The 23479-nt window shown below is 35.7% G+C and overlaps 1 protein-coding gene across 2 annotated transcripts in view; it reads right to left on the reverse strand.

Moving 5' to 3' along the window:
• GLCE (glucuronic acid epimerase) overlaps positions 1-23479 on the reverse strand; it is a 150966-nt gene that overhangs the window by 24223 nt on the left and 103264 nt on the right. Inside the window, exon 3 of one of the 2 annotated variants that reach the window (XM_051980776.1) lies at positions 19171-19216. The exons of the other annotated variant lie outside the window; for it this stretch is intronic. The gene's annotated coding sequence lies outside the window, so the exon portion shown is untranslated. The remainder of the gene's footprint in view (positions 1-19170; positions 19217-23479) is intronic. 2 annotated transcript variants of the gene reach the window in all.

Genomic DNA, 23479 nt, shown 5'->3' on the forward strand with positions numbered 1-23479 from the left:
CTAGAATACAAAGGGGAACCTAATAGATATATTAGAAGAAAGTATAACCAAAGTAGTATTAGAGCAGAAAGCAGAGTTAAAAAGGTAGGGTTTTAAGAATAGTAGCATTTGAGCTGGGTTTTGAGTAATGGATATGATTTCAACACTTAGAAGGGTGGGTAAAAAAGAAGGGAGCTATTCTGAGTATGGACAAAAGTTTGAAAGCAGGACAATATGGGGTAGGGACCCTATGAATGGCAAGTAGTCTGGACTAGCTGAAGCATTAAACTGTATTTATTTATTTAAACTGTGTTTTTAAAATATACAGATGTAAATAGTATGAGATGAGGTTGAAAAGGAGGTGGTGTCAGATTTTAGAGGGCTTGAACAAAGGCAAAAGGACACGGGCTTGAATTGGCCGGCATTAGAGAGTCACTGAAGTAACAGAGATTTCCTTGGCTTAGCTCTGGAGAGCAGCAGTAATTAGTTCTGTTTAAGTGAGTGAAAGTTACAGGGATGGAGATTATGGTTCAATATAAGGAAAAAAACTTTTGCTAATAATTAAAACTATTCAATAACGGAATGGATTGCCAATCTCCATCTCCAGAAGTTTTTAAACAGAGATCACTTCTAAGGGACACAAATAATATTTCTTTATAAAATAGAGACAGAAAGTTCAAATGAAATCTCTCCTCTCTAAAAAAAAACAAAAACAAAAAACAACCACCCCAAGAACATTAAGAAAACATGCAAAATGAAACAGATTCCTTATCTTCAGACAAAGAAATTGAAACTATTTCTAGTCACATGAAAAGATGCTCCAAATCACTATTGATCAGAGAAATGCAAAATTAAGACAAGTCTGAGATACCACTACACACACCTCTCAGATTGGCTAAGATGATAGGAAAAGACACGGATGAATGCTGAAGGGGATGTGGGAAAAGTGGGATATTGATACATTGTTGGTGGAATTGTGAAAGGATCCAACCATTCTGGAGAACAGTTTGGAACTATGCTCAAAAAGTTATCAAGCTGTGCATACCCTTTAGTCCAACAGTGTTACTACTGGGTTTATATCCTAAAGAGATCTTAAAGGAGGGAAAGGGACCCACATGTGCAAAAATGTTTGCGGCAGCCCTTTTTGTAGTGGCCAGAAACTGGAAACTGAATGGATGCCCATCAATTGGAGAATGACTGAATAAATTGTTGTATATGAATATTATGGAATATTATTGTTCTGCAAGAAATGACCAGCAAGATGATTTCAGAGAGGCCTGGAGAGACTGACATGAACTGATGCTGAGTGAAATGAGCAGGACCAGGAGCTCATTGTACATGACAACAATAAGACTATATGATGATCAATTCTGATGGACATGGTTCTCTTCAACAATGAGATGATTCACACCAGTTCCAATTGTAGTGATAAAGGAAGCCATCTAAAGCCAGAGAGGACCGTGGGAGCTGAGTGTGGACCACAACACAGCATTTTTACTCTTTCTGTTGTTGTTTGCTTGCATTTTTGTTTTCCTTCTCAGGTTATTTTTTTTTTTCTTTCTAGATCCGATTTTTCTTGTGCACTAAGATAACTGTATAAATATGTAGACACATATTGGATTTAACATATATTGGACTACCTGCCATTTAAAGAAGGGGGCAGAGAGAAGGAGAGGAAAATTTGGAACAAAAGGTTTTGCAAGGGCAATTGTTGAAAAATAAAAATAAAAAGTTATAATAAAATAAAAATTTAAAAATGAAGCAGATCCTTGCCTCATATAAAAGTTTTTTTTTTTTCAAAATTTGTTTCAGGAAGTTACATGAGTGTATAAAGTGTTCTAAGCAACAGTGACATGAAATCTGTACATAATGAATAAGAATTTGACAGTAGAGTGGAAGATTAGAAGGAGGAGGAGGCATGATTAGTTAAAGTCAAAATTAAAGTCAAAACTTGCACTGACAAGGAAGCAAAGGAACAGGAAGGCTCATCATGACAATGAGGTTGCCAAAAGTCAGAAGTTATATTTTACTGCACAGAATAACATAAAAGTGAGTACAATGTAAAGGTATTTAGATTTCAGCTGATAACTTCAGGTTAACTGCAATAATGAGTATAAATGTATTAAATTATTAAAATAAGTATAAACCTATCACAGAATTAGATGGTGATAAAGTGATTTTTATAAGGGGATAATTTCACATCTCTGTCTTTTAAGTTATTAATTACTTATTCACTCATTTAGTAATTTATTCACAAACAATATTTTCATTTTATGTTTTGTGAGTGTATATATATGTGGGAGGGGGAAGAGAAGGGGGTAATCAGGGAGGATTTTATTCCAATATTCCAAACTGTCTCAGATTTATATAACATAAAGATTTGGCAAGATGACTAAAATATAGAAATGAAAATGTAGATTTGAAAAGAAGAAATTAAAGGGGAGTAGTAGAATGGCCTTGAATAAGAAGATTGTAAAGATTTTCCCTGGGTTCAAGTACAATCCTTAGAAATGAGTAGAGAAAAATTCCACCAGCTTCAAAATAACTGATTTTAGCTCAACTCTCAGAATTCTTCTTTGTTTAAACCCTTCATTTTAGACTGATTATCTTATTTCTAGGCTGTCTGAAAAGTGGAAAAGATTGACTTTGATCTATATAAGCAAATAGATCTTTGAGTTCAGGGCCATGGATTAGATTTATTTATCTGTATACATTATGCTTCCAATAACAGCATATGAGCTTTTTGAGGACAAGGACAATTTTATTTTGACTATGTAACTGCAGTATGTACCACAGTACCTCATACACAGTATACTTAATGTTTAGATTTAAATTTTATAAAAATTATGCTGTTTCTCTATACAAAATGGAAAAATCTCTGGTTTTTGTAAATTTGATGATTCTTCAATAATTACTGTATCATTCATGTAATACAATAAGCACTTATTAAGGGTATATGTGCCAGGCACTATGCCAAGTGCTGGAAATACTAAGAAAAAAGTAAAATAGTCCCCAAATAGTTCCTTCCCTTGGGTTTCTCATGTCACATGAGATAAACCAACACATACCAAGAAGCATATAAGTAAATGGTTTGCTATAGGTAAAGTGAATGACTTTGCCTAGCATTACATATAAAAGGCAGAACATGGATTTGAATCCAAGTCTGAAACTCCAAATCCAGGCCCTTCTTTTTTATTCTTTGTAGAAAGGAATGACTTTAACAGAGAAGATGAATGTTTTTGGAAACATAGATGAAGAAAAAACAAAAGATCAATTTGAACTTTTATTACTGACTAATTTCTTTAAATGTCTTAAGTACATGCAAATGTAATACTTATTATTTTCTCTATCTCTTCACCCAGTGAACTAAGATCTCCTATAGATTTACTGAAAGAAACAAATAAAGACATCTTAAGATGAGGGATATCAAAGAGATACATTCAAATATAGAGAATCATAGATATTTGAAGGAATCCTTGAAGGCCTTCCAGTCCAACTAGTACATTCTCTACAAGGTCATCCACATGCTTTATCTAAAGAAATCCCATTGCTGTTTAATTGTTTTTAGTCATATCTGATTCTTCATACTCCCTTTAGAAGTTTTCTTGGCAAAAATACTGGAGTGGCTCGCATTTCTTTCTCCAGATCATTTTACAAATGTGGAAACTGAAGCAAATACAGTGTAGTGACTTGTTCAGGGTAAAACAACTATTAAGTGCCAGAGGCTGAATTTGAACTCATGCCTTCCCGATTCCAGGAGTTTCCAGAAGGAAATTAATAACTCTTTATATAGGGACAGCTAAGCCATTTTTTTCTGGACAGCTCTAATTTCGAAGAAGTACTTCTTGATAATGAATTTTGAAGCCTGTTTAACCTATTGATCATGCAACCATGGAATTTTAGATCAGAAGGGGAATCTTGTTTAAGCCAGCACTCCAGTTTTAAAAATCAAGAAATAAAAGTCCAAATAAGACTGAGAAAGTGTCTTTTTGATTCTGCCCTTGCAGGTCTAGGACTTGGTACATAGTAGGTATTTAAATACTTCTTGAACTGAAGAAACCAAGATCAATAGTGACAATTCCCAAACAGCAGTATTTGTGGTAACTGAGATTGGAATCCTTATACCAATTTTAAAAGATACTGACTTAATGGTCAGAATCAATGACCTTATGGTACCAATATTATCAGACTAAAAAGTCCTATTGAAAGTATTTGACTATGAGCAACATAAATTTTCAACAAAGGACTTCCTCCCCCAAAACTGATATTTATAAGTAAGATTCTAATATTACTTAAAACACTCTTAGTCAAGGTTACTTTAACAAATCTCTAATGGAATCAATGAATTATGTCTCACCGATTTTATGTTTCTATACTAAAGCACCATCTGGGCATCTCAAATTAGACTTTAAAACGGTACATATCCTATTTTCTAAGGTCTATCTTACTATAAGCTTTTAGTGAATATCAATTTCTATATAATTGCATTTTATGCAAATGTTAACAAAATAATAAATCCAATTTTCTACATCAGCAGATAATTTTAAATGATTATGTTTTTAAGATGACCTCAACAAATAAGCTTTACTTGTTTTATAAATGGGAAGTAATATTTTCAACAGACTTTGGTCAAAACAATAAAAAAACATATTTTATTGAAACCATCTGTAGTGAGAACATTATCAGCATAGTCTTACAGTTAAATGAATCATCGAAAATGATTAAGTATTATTCTTTATGTATAACGGGTTCCAAACATAATTTCATTTCTGAATGAGGAGGCCAAGAACCCATGGGCATTTTTATTATCAATAAAATTTGTAAAAGAGCTAAATCCTAAGATTATAGGTATCAACACAAGCCCAACATTTTGAAATGGTAAAATTCTTATCCTTTGTCTTTAAATAATCCCAGCAGTTGTGAGGTACATGAGTGGATCATTTAATTTTTCTGTCCATTATTTAATGTCTATTCTATTATTATCTGTTTAATAATTTTCATACTGACCATTGTAGAAAACTAAGATAGTGCATGATAGTCTGTCTTCAAGATAGTGAGATGAGTGGATAACAGAAAAAGTCTAGTTCTCTGACAACCATTCTAGGAAAATATTTAAAAAGGATAAAGGGATAAAGGGGAAAAGGGGGAAAAAATTCACTATCCCAAAAATGATCAAGAAAAATTTTTATTTTATTTTATAATAACTTTTTATTGACAGAACCCATGCCAGGGTAATTTTTTACAACATTATCCCTTGCACTTACTTCTGTTCCGATTTTTCTCCTCCCTCCCTCCACCCCCTCCCCTAGATAGCAAGCAGTCCTATATATGTTAAATGTGTTGCAGTATATCCTAGATACAATATATGTATGCAGAACCGAACAGTTCTCTTATTGCACAGGGAGAATTGGATTCAGAAAGTAAAAATAACCCAGGAAGAAAAACAAAAATGCAAATAGTTTACATTCATTTCCCAGTGTTCTTTCTTTGGGTGTAGCTGCTTCTGTCCATCATTGAAATGATCAAGAAAATTAAGGAGAAAATTACAGTGAATACATTTTCTCAGTTTAGGTGTATACAAAGAAACAATAAGTCTGAAAGGTATCAGGAAAGGGATCTGGATAGAAAAACATAATCTGGTGAGCATACTCAGAAGTGTTCCAGCTTAAAAAACAAAGGATATCAGGGTAGTTAAGGCTGGCAATTATGGATCAAATGCAGCCCAGTCTAGTCAAAGATTCCTGGAGCCTGCATTGGTGCTCATCCTACTGTGAATCAGAGATCAGAAACCTACAAGGGTTGGATTGTTAGAAAAGAAGGAAAGAAAGACATACACACAGAGAGAAAAAAATAGAAAGGAGGAAAGAAAAAATGAAGGAGGAAAAAAAAGAGGAAAGGAAGAAAGGAAAGAAGGAAGGAGAGAGAAATTATAACAAATGAAGAAATAATGGAAATTATTAGAAATTTGCTTGCTTGATTATATACTAAAATTCTGAATGGAATTAATGGATATCAAAAATATATAAAAGAACCTGGCTTAACAGAACAAAAACCAAGAAACTAATCTCAGAAAAAAGAAACTGAATAAATGAACTTCAAAAGGGAGGGACAACCTTAATCCAATTGGATTCACAATTGAGTCTATCAAACAATTAAAGTTCAATTAACTCCAATATTGCATAAAAAAAGTTTCCAAAAATAGGAAATAAGAGAATCTCACCCACCAAATTACTCCTCTAAAAAGAAATAAAATATTAATACTTGAACCTGAAAGAGAGATCAATTAGGAAAAAAAACACTAAAGGCCAAATTCCTTGATATATATTTAATGAATATACATTTAAAAAATTTAAATAAAATATTAGTAAAGAGTTTATACCAACACAGAAAAATGATTGTACATTAAAACTAGGTAGGATTAATATCATGAAGAGTTGGTTCAGTATCAGCCATATTAACACAATGTTCAAAAGCACACCATTATATCAACAGACATGGGAAAAGATTTTTGCAAAAACATCCATTTTTATGAGGAAAATCATAAAGCAGATATGAATAATGAACCTGTTATATGGTAAATAATATCTAAAACCATGATTACACACAATATGAAATGGGGATAACTAAAACCTGTCCAATAAGACAAGAATAAACCAAGGATATCTATTATCAACACTATTCTATGAGAATATTGGATATTGGATATTGGAGAATAACAATACAAAAAAAAAATCAAAGGAATAAGAATAGGTAAAGAGGATGCAAAATGATCACTCTGCAGAGGATATGATCTGATTTTATGGGAGAACCATAAAATCAACTAAAAAAAAAATCAGAACAGGAACTTTAGCAAATTAATAGAACATAAAATAAAGCCATACCAATCATAAACTTATATATATACATACATATGTGGATATAGGTATACATATGAGATTTAGGGAAATCACTTTCAGTGGCTGAATGAAAATAGATAGGAGTGAGAAAAGACTTGAAGCAAGCGGACCCATCAGCAGGCCATTACAATATTCTAAATATGAGGTGATGATGGCTAGGGCCTTCACCACCAGAGTGGTGGCAATCTTAGAGAAGAGAAGGGAAAATATTCAAGAGACAGTGCAAAAGTTAAATAGGTTTGGGGCAAAAGATTGGACATGAGCATGTGGGGGTATGAAAAATTCTTACTACTCAAGGATGACTCCTAGGTTATTAGGGACTGGGAGGCTAGTGTTCTCTACAGTAATAAGGAATAGGAGATGGGAAGAAAGAGGAAAGAAGGAAAGATAATGAGTTTTCTTTTTGGGCATGTTGAATTTAAGATGGGTGGACATCCAGTTCAAGATGTCTGAAAGATGCCTGGAGATACAACACTGGAGGTAAGAGAAACTGGGACAGGAAAGGTACATCTGAGAATCATCAACATAGAGATGATATAACTAAATCCACAGGAACTGATGAAATCATCAAGTGAAGTAGTATAGTGGTCAAAGAGAAGAAGGTTCGGGATAGAACCCTAAGGGATACCTACAATTAGAAGGTATCATTTATCTTTTGAACAGGTAACACAGGATTGTTGGAAGGGAATCTGTTATAATGAAATATTCTAGCTTTCTTCACCCTCATCACTAGAGAAGAAATACCTTTCACTTCAGGGGGACCTAATATAAAATATTAATTATGTGGGATGATTTGGATAAGTCAGGGTTTCCATTTGGCTCTATTACAGAAACATGACTAAAGCTTGTTGAAAGGACCCTCACAAACTCACAAAAACCCATCACACACCCTCCCTTCTGTAGTCTCCCTGGATTTTCCCAATGAAGTAGATGCTTTAGAAGATAATTAAAGCTTGGGTGTAGTTGAAGGGACCCTTCGGGTGTAGTTTTACAAGTACCTTTATAAACTTAAAAAAAAAATCAATCTTATGATTCAGGAACCATACCCAAACTTTGGTGTAATCCTCCTCAGCCCATTTAGCAAAGTAGCAGGGATCTCTGTGATGTCTTCCTCTATTTCCAAAATGTCTATTTTCATTAAATGCAGTCTTTGCTCAGGCCATAACCACCCCAACATCCTGCTTTAATTATCAGTTTATATTTGTATGGTTTGTACAGACAGGGAGGCTAAGTCTGAAAGTCATATGGGTAGAAAAGAAAGCAGTATTATTGCCTTTCAAATAGACTGGCCATAGTGTAGCATATGGGGTCCAATTTATCAATCCATTTTCTTTAGATATTCCATCTTCCGCCTACCCCCTCTACTTTGCTACTAAGACATTTTCAGTCTTGCCTGATTCTTTGTGACTCCATTTGGGGTTTTCTTGGCAAAGATACTACAGTAGTTTGTCGTTTTCTTCTCCAGTTGACTTTACAGATGGGGCAACTGAGCAAACAGGGTTAAATGACTTGCCCAGGTCACATAGCTAGTAAGTGTTTGAATCCAGATTTGAACTTAGGTCCTCCTGACTCCAGGTCTGGTTGTCTATTCTGGCCACTCAGATGGCTCCAAAGGGCATACAACTTTACAAGATTAGGTTCAAATAACTCCCCATTCTCAGCTACCTAAGAAGGGAAAAAAAGCATACCTCGGCAAATTTGGCTGACTAAATAAAGGACATCTTCCAGACCCTTTCAGACTCAGAAGCCATTGTCCAGTTGTATTTCTTGGGTAAAGGGGCTCTGCCCACGTTCTATTTCCTCAAGGCAGAGAGACACTAATTTCCTCTCCTGGGAGCAGTGTTAGGATAATTCACAGAATTCCTCCATGAATGATCAGTGCCCAATGACGGGGAGCTAGGCAGGGTCTCATGCTCAAGTGAATCCCTTCCCCTCCTATCCTTCCTGTCTGTAGGGCTCTTCCTCCAACTTTACCATCAGAATACTTACAAGACCATTTCTCTTTCATCTCAACTTGCTAAGAGCATGCCAAATGACCCTCTTAATTCAGGTTTAATGTTGGCACAAAATCAGGTCCTCTCAGTCTCTGAACATTTAAGTGAAGAGATTTATTTTGTCCTATGACATCAAGGATCTGCAATAAAGGATACTGTGGCACTTAGCTCATTTCCCCATCTGGAAACAGAATCTATTTGGTTAGTAATTCTTAGGGTATGGCAACTGAAGTGGTCTAAGGACCCATCAAGTCTGAGAAGCCAGAACCTGAGGTTAATAAAGCTCCTTTCATTAGATGTCAAGCATTTTCATATTTTCTAATATAGAATTTTAAACAAACCTTCTTCCTCTTATTTTCTTAGCATAGTTACAAACTTTAAACTTTTTTTTCCTAGGGAAAATTTTTATATTTTGTTTTTTCCTCAATACCATGTAAAAACAATTAGCATTTTTAAAAAAAATTCTGAGCTCCAAATTTTCTCCCTCCATCTTCACCCCATTGCTTGAGGAAACAAGCAATTTGATATAGATTATGCATGTGTAGTTATGCAAAACACATTTCCATATTATCCATATTGTGAAAGAAAGCAGAGGGGCTGCCTAAAAAACCTTTCAGAAAAATAAAGTTTACAAAAAACATTCTTTGATCTGCATTCAGACCTATTGCTTCTTCCTCTGAAGATGGATAGCATTTTTCATCACAAGTTCTTCAAAACTGTTTTGAATCATTGTGAATAGCTAAGTCATTCATAGGCCTCAAAAGATTAAAAAAAATCATTTTTGTGTTCTGTAACATGAAATATACACATCTGTGCCAACAAATATAGACAAATTTAAACAGTTTGAGTATTCTTTTACACAAAAGGAATACAGTTGTGATTAGTCATTTATAATTCATAGTGTGACTTATTAAGATTTCTTGGCTTCAAGACACCAGAATGACAGCAGTAAAAATAGTTTTAAGAATTTTTTTTGGCCAATTTAAAAAAATCCTTTGTGTTCAAAACAGTTTGATACACCATTTGCTTCATCTTCATTTTTAAGTAGGAATATAAATTCAATTCAATCAAAAAATTAAAATAGTTCCACTAAAATATTTAATGTTGTGTAGATGAATTGACTAGTTGGCATTTCCTTAAGATAGAATACTGAGTATTGCATTTTTATTAGGAAGGTAAAGAAGAGATTTGTGGAAAACAAGACTAAGTTAACTACTTATTTAATGTGTTTATTGTAACAAATGCAAATGACACATTTTAAAATGGAAATGAATATATACTGCTGCAGTTAAAGAACCTATTTGGCTATCTAGAGACAGGCCTCTATTTTCTATGTGGCATATGTAGTTTGATCATTCTGAGACTGCACAGGAAATTAGGCATAGTGGCTAAAGCATTAGATTTAATAATGGCACCTGCCATTTATGTAGCCCCTTTTAAGGTTGACAAAGCATTTTTTGTACATTGTTTCGCTTGCTCCCCACAGCAAACTTACAAGGTAGAAACTACACTTTTACCTTACAGAAAAAGATGAGGCGGCTCATGGATTGAAGCAGGGAGTTCCTGAAAGCATAGAGCCCAGTGAGTTGGCAAGCAATGCTTATTGTATTTGAAACAAATAGATCCGGGGATACAGAGGCCAAAGACAGAATCTCTCAGGGGGCTCATCAGGAAGGAGGGGGATGGGGAGAGGCCCTTGTGGAAGGTGAGACTCAGCTGAGCCTTAAAGGAAGCCAGGAGGCACAGGGGAAGAGGGAAGGCATTTTGGGCAAGGGGAGAGGGGTGGGGTGGAGGATGGAATGTCATGCTGAAGGAACACCAAGAGGCCAGTGTCACTGGACTGTAGAATCCATAGAAAAGAGTCAATTTTAAGAATACTAAAAAAGTAGGAAAGAGTCAAAAAATGAAGAGCTTTAAAAGCCAGATGGGGTTTTTATATTTGATGCTGGAAGGCAAAAGGAACCACCTGATTTATTTGAGGCAACTGGGATTAAGTGACTTGCCCAGGGTCACCCAGCTAGGAAGTGTTAAGTGTCTGAGAGCAGATTTGAACTCAGGTCCTCCTGACTCCATCCACTGTAATGGGCTGAAACTCTTGAAGCTCTCCTTGCACTGAGGTTCCTCTTAGCACTTGAGGCTAATTAGCAATTAGACAATACTCTATTAATATATGCTTGGAGAAAGAATGGCCCTGCCCATTCTCTGTGCAAGTTTGATGTGTTGTATAGGAGACTTCGAAGAGGATTTGGGGGGTGGAGGGTGAGAGCCAGAGGCACTGCTGGCCAGATTCATGTTGCCATTCCCCTTCACCTCCACAAAAAATAAAGATCAAACATTTTCCCTTATTCTGACTCCAGCTGATTCTCATATACTCTGGGTGCTAAACGGGGTCATCATAATCCACTATGTGATCTGGTTGCCCCAGCTGAGTTTATTAAGGTGGTGACATGGTTACTTACAGCTGCACATTAGGAAGATCGTTCTGGCAGCCAAGGGAAGGAGCAACCAGATCTAGAAAAGGAGGGAGACCCACCAGAAGGTTCCTGGGATAGTCCAGGCATGTACACCAGGGCCACAATGGTGTTAATGCTAAGAGACTGAATAACACCCATTGGTAGTGCCCCGGTCCTCAGCACTATGTAGATAGGAGCTAATCTGGCAGAAGGGGGAGGGGTAATCCACAGGTGGGGTTTGGCAAGGCCGGACCAGGGACTCCACCGTGGAGGCTAGCACAGAAGGGGCCGATGCCCTTCAAGGCTGAGAGAGGGAAGGGAAGGGAGGGCAGCCTCTGCAGGGGTGCTGGCCTGGGAAGGAGGTGAAGGGTAGAGGGAAGTTAAAGAACAGGGTGAGGAATTACAAGGTCTGGTGTCCATTACTTTTCCATTGCTTTTGGGATCTCCCTCCATATCATTTCTTCCCACAGACTGTCCCTTCTGTAATGGCCACTCTCACTTATCTTCCATCTCTTCCTCTATTGAAAAACTCTCCCATGGATCTCACCCTCTAAACATCCTCTATCCTGCCTATTGTAGATAAACTTGGAAGGCCAGCTACAACAGGAGTCTCCACTTTTTCTCCTCTCTCTTCTTAGTCAAGTTGTGACCTTATCATTCCACTAAAATTCTCTCCCCAAAGTCATTAGTGATCTTTTAGTTATCAAATTCAATGGTTCTTTCTCCATCTTCATTTTTCTTGACCCCTTATTACCTTTGATGCCAACTTTATTTTCAGGACCAAGACAGCCTGGTTTTCCCATTTAACCTATCTGACTGCTCCTTCTCTGTCCTTTGCTGAATTCTTTTCCAAATTATGCCATCCCATAGATATCCCTCAGAACTCTGTTTTGGGCCTCTTCTCACTCTAATCTACTACCTCTCGAGGACATGAAGTATCTTGTCCCTCTTTTTCTATACTTGGCTGCTTAACACAGAGACTAGCACATAGTAGGTGCTTAATAAATGCTTGTTCACTGACTGACTATAGGAAGTTGATCAAACTCATATCACTCCAGGGATCAACTACCAGTTGAGTAGTAGGAGCTAACAACCTTGCCAATGCTTTCCCCCTCTATTCTTTATAATATAATTTTAGATCTGGTACAGCTAGGCCACCTTCATTTGATTTTTTTTTTCATTAATTCCCTTGAAATTCTTGACCTTTTGTTTTTCCATATGAACTTTGTTGTTATTTTTTCTAATTCATCAAAGTAGTTTTTTGGGAGTCTGATTGGTATAGCGCTAAATAAGTAGATTAATTTAGGTAGTATTGTCATCTTTATTATATTTGCTCGCCCAATCCAAGAGCATTTAATATTTTTCCAGTTGGTTAGATCAGATTTAATTTGTGTGGAAAGTGTTTTGTAGTTTTGCTCATAAAGTTTCTGATTTTCCCTTGGCAGATAGATTCCTACATATTTCATACAATCAGTAGTTACTTTAAATGGAATTTCTTTTTGTAACTCTAACTGTTGGGTTTTGTTAGTGATATATAAGAATGCTGATGACTTATGTGGGTTTATTTTATATCCTGCAACTTTGCTGAAGGTGTAGATTGTTTCTAATAACTTTTTGGTAGAATCTCTGGGGTTCTCTAAGTATACCATCATATCATCAGCAAAGAGTGATAATTTGGTTTCCTCATTGCCTATTCTTATTCCTTTAATCTCTTTCTCAACTCTTTATTGCCAAAGCTAGCATTTCTAATATAATATTAAATAGTAACGGTGATAGTGGGCAACCTTGTTTCACTCCTGATCTTATTGGGAATGGTTGCAGTTTGTCCCTGTTACATATAATGCTTACTGCTGGTTTTAAATAGATGCTACTGATTATTTTAAGGCAAAGTCCATTTATTCCTATACTCTCAAGAGTTTTTAAATAGGAATGGATGTTGGATTTTATCAAATGCTTTTTCTGCATCTATTGAGATGATCATATGGTTTTTGTTAATTTGATTATTAATATGGCCAATTATATTGATAGTTTTCCTAATATTGAACCAGCCCTGCATTCCTGGTATAAATCCTACTTGATCATGATGTATTATCCTGGGGATGATTTTCTGTAGTCTTTTTGCTAATATCTTATTTAAGATTTTAGCATCAATATTCATTAGGGAGATTGGTCTATAATTTTCTTTCTCTGTTTTCAACCTACCTGGTTTAGGTATCAGTACCATGTCTGTGTCATAAAAGGAGTTTGGTAGGACTCCTTCATTCTCTATTTTTTCAAATAGTTTATAAAGTATTGGGGCTAATTGTTCTTTGAATGTTTGGTAGAATTCACATGTAAATCCATCTGGTCCCGGGGATTTTTTTTTTAGGGAGTTGATTAATAGCTTGTTCTATTTCTTTTTCTGAAATGTTTCCCCCTCTATTCTTGTGGCTGACACTGGTAAGGAATAGTTTGCTCTCACCTGAAAAGACCAATGTACCTTCACCTTTTTTCCCCAGAACTATCTACACTGTCCTCCAAATCACCACATTATCATCAGGAGAGCCCCGAAAGACTCTCTTCCCGAGGTAGTATCTAACACACTACACTGATGACAAATGGTCACCAAGTCAGATCAGAAAGTAGCTCTTATGAGAGAGAAGTGGGTGGTAAATCATCACTAAGAAAATCTAAGTTCTAGCATGCACAGGCAAATTTGTCTAGTGATTTCTGTCTGATAAGAATAAACAGTTTTTATTCCCTCTCCAGAAGAGAGCTGACCTAAGGTCTAGGTCCTTATGCCCACAGAGAGCTCTATGCACTTAGAGAAGTAGCTCAAGTCACTCTTAATAGGCAGACTTTCTTTTGGAATGGTCTAGGAAACTCCCTCCCAGAAAAGGCTTGGGGAACCAAGAAGTGGTACTGCTGGGTGGCATCCTTCTTTGTAATAATATGGCTCAAAGTGGGAATGAGGTGGGAGGTGAAACTTGCTATATAACTGTGGTGGGTGTTATTTAATTGGAAAAAAGGTTATCCCTTCATTTACTTGGTGAGGGGTGCTGTGTTTATCCTTGGTGTACCTTCTTGCTATTTCTCAGGAGAAAATAAAACTCCTCTTTGGGGAAAAAAAAGGGGGGGGGGAGGAATTAAGTTCCTTTCTGATTTAAGTTCAAAGAGAATAATCCTTACCTGTTCTATTCTCTTATTTCCTCAAAGGTATTGCATATATTAACTTAAAAAAAAAAGCTAGAGATCTAGAGCTTGACATCTTCCCCCCAAAACTATTTCCTCTCTCACCTTTCCTCTATTCTGTAAACATCAGCATCAACTCTTCCCAGTTACCTAGGTTCTAAAATCATATTCAAGTTGCTTTTCCTTCACTCTTTATTCATTTTCTCTTCTTCATCAATACTGCCACATTTGTTATCCTATGCATTTTTTCCTCTCTGAAATATTAGTCTAGGCTCTCTGGAAGCTAGCTCCCTGGAATGGTCTCTTAAACAACCTTGCTCATTTCAGGGCTCTAGTACAATCACTGGACAGAACCTTGGATTTCAGGGTTAGAGGATGAATCTTCAGACCTTACAACTGCCATTTTCACCTGAGTGATCTTGGATGCATCTCTTAAACTGAATGAAACTAGATGGCCCTTTAGGTTCCTTTCAGCTCTAGATAGGCTCTCTTGCTTCTTGTGATTCATTGTATATACTACTGACAAATAATTTTCTAAATTAACAACATACTGTCATCATCATTCTTCCACTATAAAAAAAAGTTCAAGGTCTCCTATTCCTTAACTCATTAAAGTAGATAGTATACTCTGATTGGCTCTCAAAATCATCTAGAAACTGCCTCACCCCTATTATCTTAGATCTTCTCTAGCTATTTTTTTGCTGTTCCAATAAAGCTGACTATACTGCCACTGATTTCTATTACTTGACTTTTTTCATGTTATTCTCCTGGATTGGAATGCCTTCTCCATTTACTTCTCACCTGCAATGTTGTAATATCCTTCCAGGAACATTTTACATTCAATAATTAATAAGCATTTAATGTGTGCAGAGAACTGTACATAGTACTGAAATAAAAATTTAGCTAATACATGGTACTTGTCCCCATAGATTTTAGATTCAAAGAATCCACCAACAGCTAAAATAATATATGAGACCTGCATAAGAGAGATACAATACTAGTATGCTAGTTGGGGCGAGAGAGAAAAAATTATTACCAAAAAACAAGGCTCAGAAAAGGCTTCAGAACAGAGGAGGGCTACTGCCCAAAGTGTAGAGGCTTAGAATGGGACCCAATCTGCTGAAAGGTTTCTTTAGGGAAAATAATGAACTAAATTTCCCCAATGTGTAGCCCTCAGCTCCTTTGTATCTGCTTAGGAAAATGTAAGCCTCTCAAGGCCCTCCACTTTCTCTTTTGTTTTTGTAACTTAGCACCATCTGTGTCTCATACTAGGTAGCCCTTAATAAACATTTGTGGAATTACTGGATGAAAAGCCAGATCTAGCTCTAGGCCCATTTCCAAAGGGAGCAGAGGATTTCCTTCTTGGCAGCTAAAGTAGAATCAGAATTGTGAAGTCAATCATGCCCTTATTTAAACTGAATAATTTAATTTGTTTAAATTATTCATTTATAGGTATGTGCCAGCACAGGCTGCAGCACAGCTGCTAATGGGGCATAGTGATCTGCTAAAAACAAATTAGAGGGAATAAGTGCTCAGAGCTGGAGGCTCGGGGGTGCTTTTGTCCCAGCTGAATGAGGAAGACATTTGATTTAAGAGATGACAATTATGAGAATAACTGCATTAGGCCACAATCCCCCAAATGATGAAAAATCATTTTGGGTGAAGTGTATATACTAGGTAACATTAGTATTCATTAATATCAAAGTTCATCAGAATAGCATCAATGGAATAAAGCCTCAGGAAAGGAAACACAAGACCGATATGAAGGAGAAGATAGTGAGAAATGCAAGAGCCCCACAACTGTTCTAGGCAACAATCAAGGATCCTGGTATGTAGCTGGGGCAGCACGTAGCTGGGGCAGCACTTTAGAGAAAGGTGACACTGAAAGAAGTGGAGAAGCTAAATTCGCCTAATTTTTCCCCTTAATTGTTTCCCTCCTAAGCCAGCTTTACTCTTTATTTCCAAAAGCTAGGCCTCCTAGAAATATCATAAATAAACGAACAGGCCATACAGAATCAGTTATGGCAAATTATTTTTTTCCTACCAATAGGAGCCTGACTCAGAGGAAAAATCAAATAAAGAAGGCAAAACATTATAAGGATAGGAGACTTGAATTTTGTTCCTTGACTCACTTTCCCTACCTGTACAATGAGATGGTTACATTAGAAGGATTCCTAAGGTCTCTTCTAGCTATAAAAGATAACATGAGATATCTTCACAAGATAATTGTAAGACTCAAAAGAATTTCTGTATGTAGTGTCCCCAAAGTCTTAGTACAGTCAGTTTAAGACTGTATGAAATGTAATGTCTGGACTAGTTCTCTGGAGGATCTCTGGACCGGTCTTGGTCTTTAGGTGGAGAAGTGATGAAGTCAGGAGAGCCACTACAAGGCTGGTCAAAGATGGAGTCTGGAGTCTTCTCTGTGTTGGCTGAGTCTTCTGTGTTGAGACTCCCTTAAATACCTCAGTACGATCACTATAGCACACTGAGCATGTGCCAATTGCCCATTACATCACCATCACATTAAGTATATGTTTAGAGAACCATTATATCACATTGAGTAGGTGCTTAACTATAAGCACCCTGCTGTCCTTGATTTAAGTATACCTTTCCAGAGTTCTGGCCCTCTACATCAGTTTATAAACCTTTTAGTGTTACATAAAGACCTGCTATTACTACCACAGTTATGAAAATTAGTTTGTCCTTATAGAAATACAGAACAGGGAATACAAGATTTAAAATATCACAAATATTAAGTTGTTAACATATTTTTAGTCACCTTGGGGAGATGAGGAAGAAAAAAAGGTGGGAGTAGGAGCTGGGCTGGGGGAAAGAATGAAGAAAACAAGGAAAGATGAGGAAAATGAAAGAAAAAGACAGAAACGGTGAGAACAAATTGTACTTAGCAAGAATGAAGGAGGGGGAGGGACAAGGGTCTTGTTCAACCAGGTAAACTATCTGTCTTCAGTTACCAGTTACCCATTGGCAAACAAGGTAATTACATTATAGCATAGTGAATATTGACAATACTTTTTTTTTTAAGTACTGCCTATTAACACAAACATGACCATTTATATAGTCTATCAGCTCTGCTTAACATTTACAAATATTAAAGCTAAATTCTAAAGGCTCTTTACCCACCTCTATTATCACATCACCTCTAAGTCTCTTCAACCTCCAAAAAAACCTTAATTCTGTTAGAAAAGAAAACAAATAAACCCAAAGAACTAAGCTATCCACTTTGTTGAGGTTAATTGTTCCTCCTGGCACAAAAAGGAAGGTAATGAAAAAAGAGCATTCAAATCTTGTCCCAACGATTTAAACATCAAAGAAAGCTGTATCTTTATGGACAGAAAACTATATATATTAACACATACAGTAATGGCTATGCCTCAGGGAGGGAGACCCAAGCTCACCCGATACCAGAGATTCTTTCTGGCTGAAGTCAATTTACTTAAAATTACAACTAAAAATGTCACTTGCCATACAAACTTTCAAATTTCAAAAGGCAGAAGAGATTGCTTTGGAATTTCTTTTTTGGGGGGAGAGGGAGGGAATGAGGATAAGGACTGTAGGGTGAAGGGAGATAGGTATGAAGTCAATATCCTAAGTTAAAACCAGTGATTTCTGCTGAGCAGTGATAAGCTACCTATTTATTTGAAAGCTTCTGTAACATCCATGGGCTAAGGCTAATCTTTTAAGTAAAAAGAAAAATGTTAATAAAAAAAAAAAAAAACAAACTCTGAAACCTTATGTATCTCCAATTCTATAGGAACTGAGTTAAGCTATGAACCTAATCCCCTAACTTTTCCCAGAGACTAAGATGATCTAAGGGAGAAGGATTAACCCTTTCATGTTATGTATTTTTTGTATTGCTTAACAAAATTTATATTGTGGTGTGTTTTTAAAAAATATTCAAATAGTACATCCAGTTTATTGCCTTATGTGGCATAAATGTTAGTTTAAATCTATTTGCTTCCAGACTACTTTTCAGCTTTTTCAGCAGTTCTTGCCAAATATAATCCTTTTTCAACTAGTTTATATTTTTGAATTTTTTGAATATTAAACAGCTAAATTTGATTCTTTATGAACTTTGCCTGTTTATTCTATATCACCAGCTAACTTTTTATTTAGTCAATATCAAATAGTTTGTGTTTTCTTTTTCTTAACTTCTTTATAAAATTAGACCACTGAAAGAGTATTGTTTTCAGAAGAGGCACTCTTGTAGAAAATTATGGTCATATTTGTGCATCAGAAATCAGGAGATCTGAAATCATTCAGAAACTACCAACCTACCTACCTCTCAATTGACAGTGCTGTGTAGATCTTTAGTAAGCGTGAAAGGTGTGTATTTTGTTAAATTTTTTTGATATTAATTTTTTTTCTTTTTTTTTAGGTAAAATCTAATCTGACTGTTCAGTGGCTAAACAGAACTGGAGTGCAGAGGATATCTCATATTTGGGGGAACACTATCAATGAGGACTGGAACCAATGGCAGAGAACCCAGACACCTCTCAGTTCCACTTAAGAGTTCTAGAGAACTGAGTGAGGCGGGGAGGAGATGGAGGTTTAAAATCTAACACATCCCCACCTCTTCCCTCCCCTTCCCCCGCCCCACATACTCTTCAGGAAGTAAAAGCCAGGAAGCCAGAGTTACACTAATACTTAAGACATTACCTTTCAGGAACGTTTGAATCTCAGAATGGTACTGTGGATATTCCTCCTGAAAGTTGAAAATTTGAAAATGCAATTCATCAGTCAGCTCTTCAGTTATTATTCATAAAAGTTAATCTCTATTAACATTATTTTCTTTATTGGTCATCTAATATTTTTACTCAACAGCTTTTTATGATGCCAAGCAATTCTACATTTTACAATGATTTATATATACTGGAAAGGATACCACTAAAAGAACAGAATGATACTGGTTAACCAAAATAATTGGTTCAAGAAATAATTCTGAATAACTTCTGTAATAAGAATATAGGTTGATGGTCAGTATTTAGGCATAAGTCTGGTCTCTACCATTGAAAACTGGTGATTTACTGCAAAGAACATGCCACCAGGAGTTGGATTTTCAAGGCTTTCCATAAGTAAATCTTATTCTACTTTGCTAACTTTTTCCTACTATTTACTTAGCACAAATACATATTTTACTCATTCCTACTCTCTCCTTTGCTCACTCTACTTCCCTTGTGTGAAATACTCTGCTTTCTATTTCTTTTCTATACCTTCAAAATCCAGTTTGTGTTCAGTTAGTCCCATGAACCCTATAGCAACTTCTTTGACACCCTGAAGTTTTGGCTCATGCAAATTCCTGTTGTACTCTGTGGACATCAACATGTATATTTAACGGCTCTTTAATTTTCAAGAAAATGTTAGTTGGAGCAGCTAGATTGTCACAGTGGATAGAGCACTACCCCTTTAGTTAGGAGAACCTGAGTTCAAATTTTGCCTCAGAAACTTAACACTTCCTATCTATGTGATCCTGGGCAAGTCACTTACCCCCAATTGCCTAAGCAAAAAGCAAAGAAAATGTTAGTTCTATTTGCCCAATTAAAGCCTTAAGTTTCTTTTAAGTCAGGAGCCACTTTAAAAAATGTTAAAATTTTTATTTTTTGATTATCAAGCATTTATCTTTTTAAAATTATCAAAATTTATTTCTTATTTCTCCAGCCCTAACCATCCCCCATCACATAGGGAGAAAAGAAAAAGAAAAACAAATTCCTTGTAATAAATATGCTTATGTTTTAATCAAACAATTGTCCACTGTGGCCATTTCCAAAAATGTGTGTCTTGTTTTGCATATTTATTTGGTCCATCATTTCTCTGTCAAGTTGGTAATATTCTTTCTCATCAGTCTCTGGAATCATAGTTGGTTACTGTTTTGATCAGAGTTTTTAAACTAAAAACTGTTACTACAATATTAGTATTATGGTATAAAACTTTTGGTTCTATTCATTTTACTCTGCATCAGTTCACAATTTTTCTCTGGTTTCTTTGAAAACCAGCTCATTATTTCTTACAGCACAACAATACTTCATTATATTCACATAGCATAATTTAGCCTCTCCCCCATTAACAAACACCCCTTATTTCCAGTTCTTTATCACGAAAAAAAGAGTTGTATCACTGACTCCAGTGAGGCAGTATCTGAGAATAGTTATTAGTGATTTGGCATGTTTCCATATGGCTAGAGATATCTTATATTTATTTCCTTTAAAACTACTTCCTCATGCCTTATGATCACTTATCAAATAGGTAATAGCTTTTATCCTGTAAATTTGAATCGGTTCCTTAATATATCTTGGAAATGAGACCTTTAATCAAAGAAAGTTGCAAAGACTTTCCCTCCAGCAAGTATTTCCCTCCTGCTCTTTTTAGTTACCTTAGATTTCTTTGTGCAAACTCTCCATTTTAATTTGTGTCCCTCTCTATTTTTGTTTAGTCATGAACTCTTCCTTTAGCCTTATATCTAAAGGGTGGTTTCTTCCTCGTTTGTGTCATCTGTGATATGGCCTTTAATATATAGGTAATCATTTGTTACAAGTTCCTCCTGGTAAAAGTGTTAAGATACTGATCTAAACCTAATTTCTGCAAGGCTACTTTCCAGTTTTCCCAGTAGTGTTTGTCAAATACTAAATTCTTACTTCATTATCTGGGGGAATTTAAATTTTAAATTTTAAATAGTAGTGATGACAATGAACACTATTACTTTATCACCTAATCTTATTAGAAGGATTATGTCAGTTCTTGGTTTTAGATATATTACTAGTTGTCATGTTAAGGAAAAATCTCATTTCTTCATATATTTTATAGTGTCTTTTTTAAAAACAGAAATGAGCATTGCAGTTATTTTTTCTGAATCTAGATACATTTGATTTGTGTTGTTCTTATTATTAAGATAATCAATTGTCTTTTTAGTTCTCTTAACACTAACCCAAACCCTGTATTTGAGGTAAAAAACCTATCTGGTTATAGTGTATAATTTTTGTGATATGTTGCTATTTCTTTTTCTTAACCTTTAAAAATTTACCATCAATGTTTATTAAGCATATCAGTCTATAGAAAAAAAACACATTATTAATCAATCTGCACTTATAAATTTTTTTTTTTTTTTAAAGAAGAGACATTTGAACTAAACAGCTTTGCTTATTTTTCTATTATTTGGGTGGTCTGAAACTATAATCCAAAACCAAAGGAACATAACTAACAAAAGAGAATACGGATTAAGACACTGTGATTTGGCTAATTATTTAACAGAGATTTATGATTTAATTACTGCTGTTAGTAATATTCCATCTGTGTACTGCTTGATGAACTGGGATTTAAATCATTCTGTAAAATGGTTAAGTACCTAGTGATAGAAGAATGCTTTATTTTTAAAGCAGAAAATGCCTAACATTTTTGGAGGTCAGCATCGATTCTTTCCTGTAAGCAGTAGTAATTGACACCACTTCATCAAGTACATTATCTCTTGGCAGCCCACAAGATGAGACAGAAGTAAATGTGGGGCCACTTTTGATAGTTTCTGTCTTGTTTTGTTTTTTAAAATGATTAAGAGAAGCTTGACAGGGTTCACAAGCATAATATTTCACTTATAGTCAACAACATTCCTGAAAGGAAGGGTAGGACATATGTGATACTTTCTACATTTCAAAAATGAATAACATAAGACACCTCGCCCATAAATGATTTAACTGAGAAGACAATCTTAGTTAGGCACGAAGAAGTTCTGTGCTTTCTTACTAGATTATGGTGAATGCTAACCTTTCAGGTTTGAAGAAGCTTGATTTTCTATGTATAAAATTGATCAACATGAAAATACTAATAAAATTTTGGGAAAAAAACCTGGTCTCATTTCTAGAATCTTGGACAAAGTAAAACTGGTCCCTCCTCATTTTTGCTATGTGAAACGCACATCTCCCTTTTTGGCCAAACATTTTTAATGTGCAAGTCATTGTTACTAAGACTGTTATTCCTTTGGAAGTGGTCCATGGCACATCCTAGGTGCAGATACAAAGGTGCTCATGGGCCACCACATGTCAGTTCCATGCTGCATTGCTAGCACACAGCATGGGCTTCATAAATACTTGTTGGTAACTCATCTGCTTGCCATGCTCCTCTTGATTTCATCTACCAATGTTCTCTGGATAATTGTTACATTGCACACCATACTTTCTCTAAGCTCAATTCCTCACTTTATGAGGCGGTTTTTGAGGATCCTGTTCCAGTTTTGTGACTATCAGTTGGACTATGCTTGACACGGATGTTGCTCTTGAATGTCATATTTCTGATTTTCAAGGAAGCTGGCAGTTCTGCTCACCATGGGGCTTTGAATATTGCATGACTTATCCTATGATAATTTAAAAAGTACGTTGTAGGGGCTGCCAGGTGGTGCAATGGATGGAGCTCTTGCCCTAGACTTAGGAGAACCTGTTTAATCAAAATAAATAATATGGAAAAAAAGGTTCTATTGTTCAAGATAAATACAAAACAGAAAATAAAATCTCCTTATTATGTCTTCTTTCATTATTATGTCTTTCTTTCCCTTGTCAGTAATAACTGAAAGACAATTTATAAAAGCTCAAAACATTTAAAAAAACACTCATAATCATAGCCATCCAAATAATAATGCACATATAAATATTCTATTGTGTTTGCTGATATAGACATGGCCACATTGTAAATACAGCCTGGAACTTCTGGCTCACTACTATGCTCTTAGCATAGAATAAGAGTTAGACTAGTGACTTGATTGGTATAGTGAGCTCTTGGTCTTCTACCAATGCACATCAGCACCTTCTCTGCAACTGCTATAGACAGCTAGGTTGCTCAGTGGATAGTGCTGGACTTGGAGTCAGGTATGCCCGAGTTAAATTCTGCCTCAGACACTTAACTGTGTATCTATGGAAAGTCACATAATCAATTTTTCTTTCTTTTCTTTTCCTTCCTTCCTTCCTTCCTTCCTTCCTTCCTTCCTTCC

This window comes from Antechinus flavipes, chromosome 2 (assembly GCF_016432865.1).
Source record: "Antechinus flavipes isolate AdamAnt ecotype Samford, QLD, Australia chromosome 2, AdamAnt_v2, whole genome shotgun sequence".
Taxonomy (NCBI): domain Eukaryota; kingdom Metazoa; phylum Chordata; class Mammalia; order Dasyuromorphia; family Dasyuridae; genus Antechinus; species Antechinus flavipes.